Source organism: Papaver somniferum, chromosome 7 (genome assembly GCF_003573695.1).
Source record: "Papaver somniferum cultivar HN1 chromosome 7, ASM357369v1, whole genome shotgun sequence".
In the NCBI taxonomy this organism is placed as follows: domain Eukaryota; kingdom Viridiplantae; phylum Streptophyta; class Magnoliopsida; order Ranunculales; family Papaveraceae; genus Papaver; species Papaver somniferum.
In genome coordinates, this window is record NC_039364.1 from 23,892,315 (window position 1) to 23,902,572 (window position 10,258).

At 35.2% G+C, this 10,258-nt stretch overlaps 1 long non-coding RNA gene across 1 annotated transcript; it reads right to left on the bottom strand.

Moving 5' to 3' along the window:
* Window positions 1–314: 314 nt before the first annotated feature.
* On the bottom strand, window positions 315–3,207 carry LOC113296717. The gene is made up of 2 exons (XR_003333110.1): window positions 1,648–3,207; window positions 315–506 (listed from the first exon to the last, which is right to left on the bottom strand). It is a non-coding gene; the product is annotated as an uncharacterized LOC113296717 (long non-coding RNA).
* Between the last annotated feature and the right edge of the window lie 7,051 nt (window positions 3,208–10,258).

Here is a 10,258-nt window from a genome sequence, read left to right on the forward strand (position 1 = left end):
TTTAATTATTGATAGCTTTTAGTGATTAAGATTTATCTCACAACCCAACCCAGTTCTAAACCAATCTAGTTCTCTAACTGGCACTGACTATTCCTATTATTTCCCATATAAGATCTAATAGTGAGCTCTGATACCAACATTTTAACGCCTCCTAAACTAGCAGCTGACTAATCCAAGATATTAACTAAATAAAGAGGCACTAAGAATCTAAAACATGTACTTAAGCATTGAATTAAGAAATAATGTGATACAAAACTTAACCCAAAACTAACCCGCTCTGAAACGTATATATATATATGTATATATATTATATATACAAGAAGTCCTCTCAAATGATACATATACAATAGTCATTTGGTTTACATATACAATATGTCATATAATAAACATAATACAAGTTAACCAACTAACGAAAACAACCCTTGAAGCTTTCGCTGCACAACTCTGATCTGTCTCTGAAACTGAAAGTGGGAATGGGTGAGCACGTCATCCTTAAAAGGGGTGCCCTGCAGGAATAACATTTAACTTTCAAGTAATCATGACAAGATTTGGAAAACAATAATGTTTGGGAAAACATTAAAAAGTGACCAAATCACTGAAATAAACAAACATGTATATGGACAAACTCCTTCTTAAAACAATGTATAATATTCGTGCTAGCCACACTCATTAGCTATTGATATCACCAAGACCATGATGACCCACTCTAAGCAATAAAAGCTGAATTGATATAGATATAAATGTGAAGGAGCGTATCTTATATGCCACAAGTAGAAATTCGTACTTCCCATAACAATTCATATGACAAACAAACATTACAAGTCCTTTCCAAACCATGGAAAGATTAACAAAATAAACAGAAGTATAGTAAAACAATTTAAACAAAGCATGGAATGCACACTAGACAATGCATGAGTTTGTTAAACATAAACTTTTGTAAAAGAAACAATGGTTACAAAAAAAATCAAATGTATTCCCACCTCTTTTGATGATAAACCACGTCTACCTTGAGATCCACGATCCACCGATTCATCGTTTGAATCGATCGTTGTTAATATAGACTAACTGTTAATCACACAAGAAGTCCAAGAACCTAGCTAAAAGGCTCACACAAAAATCATAAAAGTCTTTCTAATGATACTAGGCCCATTTAAGGTTCTACATCTTTTATTTATCTATCGTTAGCAAAGCTAAGGTTTACTAATTGAATTGGGTTGGTCCTATAATCCACTGGCTAATTCTTATGAACATATATATCTTTGTAGAAGGAGCCAAATGAAGCACAAGACATCTAATGAAGAAAACTTCCTTAAGCCCAAGTCCACCAAAAGTCAACAACAGTCGCTAACGGTCCAGGGTCAACTAACAGTCAACATCCAAGGTCGGGTCAAAGACCAGGGTCAAATAGTCAACTCAGTCAAGGTCTACTGAGTCAAAACTAGTCAGGTCTGGTTATTGGGTTAACTCAGTCAGACAACTGAGTCAGACAAGGACAAAACCAAGTCAGACTGAATAAGTTCAGTCAGACGAGCTAAAGGTTCTCACACAGCTGCAATTATAATCTCAGTTCAACTCAATCTAAACATTGTATCAATTCATTCATTCAAATAACTATATAATTTAATTACAAATACAAAATCTATTTACCTTAATCTGCAGTTGCAGGCTTTCACTAAGGCCATTGCCAAAACAGCATTACCATCAACTTCAGCTCAAACATCTTATCGACACAATCAAGTTCCAAAAACTATGACACTACCACTTCTGTCCTGCAACTCAAAAGCAACCACAACACTTGACTCTTTACAATCACCAACATCAAAATTTTACCACAATAACACTAGCATCAACTCCCACCAGTTCAATACATTCTTCACATCGTTATAGACTAGTCACCCTATTTGTAGAATTACCATCTTCAAATTTACAACAACAATAATATCACCACCAACAACATTCACCAATGCTCATTTATGGCTCATGTTCTTCACCGGCAACACCATATTCATCTTATCCATCTCAATTGCCACTGCAAACTCCCAGCACAACTATTTCATCACTACTTCCAAGCCATACACTCAAATATCAAACACCAACATTACCATTATTGTACTTCAAACCTACCCAACACAACCATAGCTCCTTTACACTCAATCAAACCTACTTCAGTTCCACACATTACAGTTTACATGTTCACTAATACCTCAACTGCAATTTCAGAAACTAAATATTAGTTCTTCTCTGCCACAACAGCTAAGTTACAATACCTCCTATACATTACCACCACCAGTCTCAGCAACATCAATAATATCACAACCCTAATATAGTTCACTTACCCCCAACATCCTTATTCATGTAATTCCATTCCCAATTAAACTCACAGAAAGCCTGTAATTCAAAACAATACTAAATCCTGATTACATGAACGGCCTACACATACCCAACAAATCCAATTCAATTCTTAATTCATTAAGAAACTTATGAACTCAATAAGGAACTTGAACTGATGAATACTACTAAAACAATTACCTCAATTTTGTTTCACCTAAACCATGGCTACAGACAAATATGATTCTTCTTTGCTTTCACTTGTTACAGCAACTCATCTCAAAGTATCAACTCATCATTCTCGTTCAATTACAATCATTAACCACCAGCACCAACATTCATTTACCGAAACCCTAATTCCAATTTGGGGAAGAACATCAATAACCCTAATTCTGCAATTTCTTAATCAATCTTCATAACAACTCCACATATTCCATCAAACACCAATTAAGAACAAACCCATCGTTGATAAGTAGTCCCCTTAACATTAATTTCACCCTCTAATTCTTCCTTAAATTCTTCAAGAAACCCTGACTCTTGATTCAATCACCGAGACAACACAACCACAACAATATAACAACAACCCTCTTCTTATTCATCTGTCAGTAACTCGATTCATATCTCATAACCTCCAAAACGTTAATCAAATCTGCAACCCTATTTTCAAATCTCTGAAACCCTCTTTTCTGTTGAACTAAATTAACTACACATCGTTCTTCACCAACAATTTATTGTCTTCTGACCCTCACTAATTCAATTGCTAACTTCAAATTTATGTTCCATCGATTGATACGGGAGGAAGAAGAATTTGCAGAGAAAAGAGAAGGAGAACAGAGGAAAAGAAGAAGAAAGAAGAAGAAAGAGAAAGAAACAGAGAACCTGAATTCTTCGGTCGACTCAGTTGAGGATAAGGTCGACCAGATTTGATGACACGCCCACTCTCTGTGACACGTGCAGCCACAAAGGCAACAATACTAAATTACTATTTTACCTTCCGAAAATGATAAATTCTCTCCATCTGGTATCCGAAAAATACGTTCGAGTAGTCCATTTCGCGTAACTTTTCAAGATATATCTAACTGTACTAGTTTCGTATCTACGTCGTTGTTAGTCTAATTCCTATTAATTAGCATTCGTGTTAAACTAATCGAGTCAATAACGGTTAAATCGTCTCTTGACTAGTCTAATAGCGTTGACGAGGTAGAAGGTCTTTACAAAATAAAACCGTGCTATTACAAGGGTTCGATCCCAAACCTCCCATGTGAGAGGAAGTGTGAGAACCGTCAGTGCACCTGATGAGTCTCATGCACGGAAAGAGTCTCGTTCACTATTTTATTTATTTGACAATTCTACTCTCCCCGGAAACCACGTGGGAGCTTTGGGATAGTACTCTCCCTGGAATCCACGTGAGAGCTCTTGAATATTTTAGGAAAACATTTTATACGTTCAAAAAAAAAGAAGGAAATACCGTATAGTCCTGAGAGTAATATATTAGAGAGAGTCTAGTCCAGTTGACTCAGTCATGTGTGTCTTTGGTCCTATTTGGGAAAATATATTATAGTTTGGTCCTAGGGTGATGTCATGGATGATGTAATTTTCATCTTTTAGTGGCAGAAATACCCTTTTAGATTAGGAGCATATATATAGTTAAAAAGTAAGGGAGAAGAAATCATTCTCAGATTTACTTTTCTCTCCTATATTTTCAGATCTAGAATTTTTCTCTTTTTTTTTTCTTTTTATATTTCTTCCTGCTACTTTTTTAAGATGTAAACAATTTTTTTGAAGATTTGATCTGCTGCTGCATCTTTTAAAGATGTTGATAATGAACTCGTCTTTGTTGAAGATGAAGACGACGAAGACGACGTTTGTTTGAAGATTTTTTAGATCTGAACTCGTGTTTGTTTGCTGTTGAAGATGAAGACGGCGTTTGAAGATGAAAAATTCAAATCTGCTGATGAAGACGACGATGAACTTGTGTGTTGTTGAAGATGAACTCGTCAAATATGATTCTATATTGGTGTTTGTTGTTGAAGATGAACCCTAGAAATATGTTGATGTTGAAGATGAACTCGTCAAACCCTAGAAATCTGCTGCTGCTGTTTGAAGATGAAGATTTATGTGTTTTGTTGTTGCTGCTTAAGATGAAATCGATGAAGATGATGAAGAAGATGAAGATTTATATGGAGTTCATTTCTGGAATGAACTTTGTTTTTTTAGGTTTTTATATGGAGTTCATTTCTGGAATGAAATCTGTTTTTTTTTTTAGGTTTTTATATGGAGTTCATTTCTGGAATGAACTCTGGTCTTTTAAGGTTTTTATATGGAGTTCATTTCTGGAATGAACTCTGGTTTATATGTTTTCTGAAAAAATAAGTAGAAATTAACAGGAGTTCATTTTGACGAATGAACTGATACAAGAAAATAAGTAAAAATTAACACGGAAGGGTACTTTTGTCTGTTTTCTGTTTTTAAATAATTATGGACCAAACAATAAATGCATTTTCTCAAAGGATTAAATAGACATAGGCCTACCTAAAAAAGACCAAACGATATTTTTCCTCAAAAAAATTATTTCGAGGAGTACGGTGGGTAATATAACATGCATTTAAGATGGGTCGTCTTTGATACCGATAGAAGCAATCCCGCAACAAGCAAAATTTCAAACTGAAGCTAGGAGCAACGTAGATAAATAAAATCTTGTGTGTCAATGAGTCATGGCACATCGAAGTACTAAGAGCTTGTCAAGTAAGCATCGGAATGGATAGTTGAGAGTAGGAAATACCAATTGGTCATACAAATAATATATTAGAGACAGTCTAGTCCAATTGACCTAGTCAATTGTCTGTTTGGTCCTATTTGCTAATATAAATTATCATTTGGTCCTAGGATGATGTCATGGATGATGTAAATGTCATCTTGTAGTGGCACAAATACACTTTTGGGACCATATATATAGAAAGAAACCCTACAAAATATCTTATTTTCATATTTCCTTTCTCTCTCCTCCTATTTTCAGATCTAGTTTCTCTCTCCCTATTTTTTCTTTTTTCTGTTGGTGCTCATGAAGAACGACGAAATTTTTTGGTTTATTCGTCACTATTTGTTACTGCTGATGTTGAATATGATGATGAAGACGATGAAGATGATGAAGACGATGGAGATGATGAAGACGACGGAGATTTTTGTGTTTCTTCGTCACTATTTGTTGCTGCTGCTGTTGAAGAAGATGAAGACGATGGAGTTTTTGAAGATTTTTCTGCTGTTGTGTATGACGAAGAAGAAGAAAAAGATGAAGAAAACGATGAATAAAACGAATATAACCTTCAATCTTCATCTTGGATCTTGATTTTTTTGGTGTTGTTAATGAAGATTTGATGTTGTTGCTACTGGTGAAGTCGATGAAGATGATGAAGAAGATAAAGATTTATGCGTTTTGTTGTTGTTGTTGTTGCTGCTGCTTAAGATGAACTTCATTCCTGGAATGAACTTAATTACTGAAATGAACTTCATTTTTGGAGTTCATTTCCGGAATGAACTCTGTTTTTTTTAGGTTTTTATATGGAGTTTATTTCTGGAATGAACTCTATTTTTTTAGCTTTTTATATGGAGTTCATTTCTGGAATGAACTCTGTTTTTTTAGCTTTTTACATGGAGTTCATTTCTAGAATGAACTCTGTTTTTTTAGCTTTTTATATGGAGTTCATTTCTGGAATGAACTCTGTTTTATATGTTTTCTGAAAAAATAACTAGAAATTAACAGGAGCTCATTTTGACGAATGAACTGCTACAAAAAAAATAAGTAGAAATTAACACGAAAGGGTATTTTTGTCTGTTTAATATTTTTAAATAATTATGGACCAAACAGTAAAAACGTTTTCCCAAAGGACTAAACAGACATGGGCCCACCTAAAAAAGACCAAACGATTGAGTTGAGATACCGTGATCTTAGGATTTTATATTGAACGAAGTGCCAATATAAATTAAACCTACACAAAACTGAATATGAAAAGGAAACCAAGGTAGAAAAACATAGGAAAACGAAGGTACAAAGACGCACTTCAGATAAGCATGCAATATAATATGAAAGTACTTGATCTTTCTTTATTTTGGATCACAGTTTTAGGTTGCCGATAATGATTTTCCGATGAGGAGGCATCGCGTCCTTAGTTAAGGGTACCATCGACACAGAGCCACTGACCCACGAAGAGGGCATCACAAGCAAGATTAGGGTTGATTGCGCTGAAGACCTCTTGGGGCACTGAAAACTTTGTAGCGATGCCTGCGCATGTGTCTCCGCTCCTGACTCCGACTACTGCTGCACATTTCACTGATCTTGGCTTGGCGAGAGCAGCTGCGTCGTTAAATCATCCATAAATATCAAACAAGCTATCATGGCCTAGAAGAAGCGGTACCAAAACAATTAGAATGGCCTAATTGGTCACATATGTAAACGGGCATAAAATAGGGACTAGCTAGCTGGCTATGCTTGATAATCTCAATTCTCCCTGGGGTTATTTTGTTTTGTTTAATTGCATTTATGGTGGTATAAACCAGTTTGAGTAATCGCATTAGTTAGGCGTGTTTCGCCATTCATGCACGCCTGACATATGTTGGCATGATTTAACCATGGGGGTTCACCTGGCTCACTAAATAACGTCCAAAGAAGTTTCTGAAAAAAATAGACTCTTACCTCCGATGAATCTACCCTCATCCAAAGAGAGGACTAGGATGAAAGAGAAAATCAAAACCAAGCAGTTGAAAAAAACTGCATGTTTGTGGTTTAGTGGAGCCATTGCTTCTCTGGAGTATCCTCTTTAGTATATGTTTTCTCGCTCTCTTAGCTACTTTTCTCGGATGATTGTGTTAGCAAAATGCTTAGTTTATTTATAGTGAGGATTTTATGAATGAAATGGACATACGAAGGCAACATGAAATATGCATACTTTGTAATTATCATATGGAATTGACCCGACGTCTGTTTCTTTCTTTGCTGGGGCTCATTGTAGACGTAACAATGCTTAATTAGTTGTCAACTTGTCATTCTAACCAACTTATTTGTTTGCACTGTTGAACACGGCGGATTAACCAAATCCAGAACAGTAAAAGCTAAGTGGACTTTCAGTTAAAACTGTGTTTGATAACAGAGAAAAGAAACCATTTCAAAAAGGTGTATTTCATGGAATCAGTATCTTGGAAACATGAAAGCACTTTTCATGGAATATTATGGAATTAAAATTTAAAACATATTTTAGACTGAGTTATTTTTGCAAATTGACACACAATTTCATGAAAATAAATTTGTAAGAAAACGACGGGAAACACGTTGTTTCCATGGAAAGATGGCTAATTTCATGCAATTAACTTCTGTCAAACATAGTCTAAGTAATTTAAAGTTAAGAGACCATCTATGTAAGTGGAGCGTCAAAAAATCATAGTAAGACATTTAATTATTCAAAACAAGTGAAGCCGAAAAGGTGTGAAAATTCTAGATTGACTTCGGCTTTCTCCCGAAGAAACTATCCACATAAACAAAATAATAGGGACCCACTTTCACGACACACATCAAAATGCTAAAACATCTTCTAAAAGTCATCTGATTTATCTTTAGAAGATACTTCGGAACAAAAAACGGTACATCTAACACTACTGAAAGGGGTAACCAAAGTCAATGCGTGTAATGACCCAATCCCCTGATATTGTAGTAATACCCCGATTTAGGCAGTGGTTGGACGAATGGAATATAAGTAATGGTTTGGACGAATGGAATATAAGCAGTGGCTAAGTGGGGAAAATATCGATGGAGGGTCGGGTCATTGCAAGTGGTATCAGAGTCCTGGTAACATAAATCCTCGGGAGCGGGTGTAAGATCTTGTTTGATCATGTTAGGTACGAGTTTTAGGAGCAGCTTGATCGTTTTCCTTGTATGAATTTGTGTTGATAGTTTCTTGTTTTCCATTCTTATAGAATGGACGGAAATGGAAATAATCCAAGGTGTTCCAAGTTCTTAAAAGTTTTTTCAAAAGTTATATAGAGATCTTCGTCTACACATCCCTTTTCGTCGAGTTCTTTAAAAGTTATTACTTTTAATATGACATTTCTTGTTTTTAACCTTGACGAAGGATTTCTTAAGTTTTCCTATTGATTCTTTACTATTCACCAAGATATTGTGAATCTTGAATGAATTGAGATCATCCTGTGAGACCGAAAGTCTTGAGGTAAATAAACACGAAGAATCTTTAAGGAATTCTGGTGTACGTTACAGGTGAACAGAAAAAGTTTCTCATAAGAATATACTTTCAGGATCAAACAAACACAAACTTATTATAGGTTTTCTGTGTTTTCCTGCTCTGATACCAATTGAAAACGCAGGGGGTACTAAAATACACCACCAACTTTTTTTTAGGAACCTGTATGGACAAACTTAAATACAATTCCGAGAGTTCAACTTAATGAATCTCAATCAAGGAATAATATTTAGAGTTATTTCTCTTTTTCTCACAATCAGAAAGTTTACAGAGACAAGTCCATGAACTAAATTTGCGTGTGAGAGTACTTGGGCGATTCCAAAGATCAATATCCAAGAATCAATCAAGTCGTATCCAACAAACAAGGATGGATGTTCCTACTTTAATTGATTTATGTACAACCTGTGATATTTCAATTATAAAGACAAACAATATAATGCGGAAAAAGAAATAACACAGACACCGGAAATTTTGTTAACGAGGAAACCGAAAATGCAGAAAACCCCGGGATCTAGTCCAGATTGAACATCAAATTGTATTAAGCCGCTACATACACTATCCTACTACCAATTAACTTCGGACTGAAATGTATTTGAGACCGAATTAACCCCTCACAACAATTCAACTACAGTCTCGCTCCTTACGCCTCTTGAATCTTAGCAGGACTCCGTGCAGTTGATTCCCTTAGCTGACGTCCTTTACATCCTAAGAGTTACTTAAACTCAATTGAAGACTTTAAACCAATCTGCCTCCCACAGATAAGCCTATATGGTGATTTTATTTTTGATCATGGATCAAGATGAGACTGGAAATCGATAGAAATAGACAAAGTCTATCTAACCTCAAAATCCGGCCTTATGCTTCCCGAAGATCAGCCTAGATAATTATTCACCTCACATGTATTAAACCTGTGGAATCACAAATTCTGAGACGAAGAGGACTTTGTGATTTTTGTCTATCTTATTTGAGTGAGTAGCTCAGCGATCAAACAAGATCAGGATATACGAACTATCAAGATAAAGATAGTTGGACCTGGCTTCACGAATCCTTGTGAAGTATTTTTAGTCGCTAAACTCTAAAAGGGTTTTAGGAAGAGGACGACTCTAGTTTGCAACTAGGACACACAAAGATAGTGTCGGGATTCAAAGATCTCAGTTGCTTGAGGTTCCCTTTTTATAGACTTTCAAACCATAGGTTGATTTAGGTTTAATCTAAGATAGCTTTGGAACCAAGCAAACAATGTCCACCGTTAGATGAATCTTTGAAATGTGACTGACATATCAAGATATATAATTTGGTTAGGATAAACCGTAACTGAACTATGTACAAAGACATTGTTCATAAACGGTTAGCCGAAACAAGCTGATTGAACTATACGCTTAATCATTTTCATAAACACTTAAGACTTTAAGTTTGAATCACAACTATAAGTTATAATGTGATCAATCATGTCTATATATTGTTCTTAGAAATTATTCAAATGCTAATTATCTCACAGAAATAATTTTATGTGCATCTGAAAATATTCGACAGGTCAAGTACGTGTACTCATCCTTGTTCGTGATTATATTTTTCATGGTACATGTACCCTTAAGACAAATATAAGTCCCGAAACATACAAAACTCTTTCGGTTTACATACATGACATGGATACCACACCATTTTCAAAACCAATAGTTCTTTTT